The following is a 1,247-nucleotide window of genomic DNA, read 5'->3' as shown; positions in this document are numbered from 1 at the left end:
TTGTGTGGCGAGTTCTGTGATCAATGTCGTCCAAATCCGGTTTGAACCTGATCGTGAAAGGTATGCCTGCATCTGTGGGATGGTCCTGGGACTTCACTATTATAACTGATCGTCTGCCCATTTGCCAGAGACTTGCTGAATTCCCTTGAAAAAAAAACTGATGTTGGCCCAAAACTTGAGCTTATTGTCAGCCATAATACTCAAAGTATATCACAATGCCTCCGTTACTTGTTGCGCCTGAAATACTGCTGACCTTTAAAATTAAATAAAATTTTTACTATTATTTTTGAAAGGTTCTTATTGTTTATTGCAATGTTTGAAAATAGTTTAAAAGGTTCTAAAATTAGTTCAAGGTAACAGCTTCCATGTGGTGCGTTGAAGCGATATCAACTGTTGTTAAAAAAGGGCAAGGCTGCAATTTCATGCAATACCACTCAGAACCACAAGGCAGTGCGATGAGTCACGGGGTCAGCACCAGAGCAACTCACTTTGGTTCTTTCATTTAAATAAAAACATAAAAGAACAAGAACAACAAAAAAATAGTAGAGATGAATGCTGCCACTTTTATATCCTTCACCAGCCCACTTAAAAACCCCAAAAACCCATGGGCCCCACCAAATCTTCACCACCCAACAGGGAGTCCCGGCCTACACTTTTGGAATCACTGCGCTAAGATACTGTTTATCCAAAAATTAATTTAAGCTTGGGTACTATAGTGCAGTCGATTTTGACTTTTTAACACTTTCATTACCAAATCGTCCCCACAATTTGGTTTGTGGGGATAGGTTAATTGGATAATCCAAATTGCCACTAGGTGTGAATCTGTGAGTGAATGTGAGTATGAATGGTTGTCTGTCCTTGTGTGTTAGCCCTGCGACAGACTGGCGACCTGTCCAGGGTGTACCCCGCCTCTCGCCCTATGACAGCTGGGATTGGCTCCAGCACCCCCCGCGACCCTGAAAAGGATAAGCGGTAGCGAATGGATGGATGGATGGATTACCAAATCGTATCACTTGGTTTGATATTTTTACTTCCAAAAGTGGATCAGAATTCAGTTCAGGGAGCACAGTGACCTGTTTGGCCGGTCCATAACAAGTAACTCATTAAGAACACATCCTTATTTATAACCGCAGACCCTCTTTAGTAAATGTGGAGTAGCTGAAAAGAAATATTAAAAGTTTAAAGGAGCACACATCTGAAACACTCAGTAGTGGCAAAATGCTGGCCCCTGGTGGTGAAAAGGTTAG

Source organism: Haplochromis burtoni, unplaced genomic scaffold (genome assembly GCF_018398535.1).
Source record: "Haplochromis burtoni strain Fernald_Lab_line unplaced genomic scaffold, NCSU_Asbu1 Contig_39, whole genome shotgun sequence".
NCBI classification, from domain to species: Eukaryota; Metazoa; Chordata; class Actinopteri; order Cichliformes; family Cichlidae; genus Haplochromis; species Haplochromis burtoni.
Note: the sequence above shows the minus strand (reverse complement) of the source record.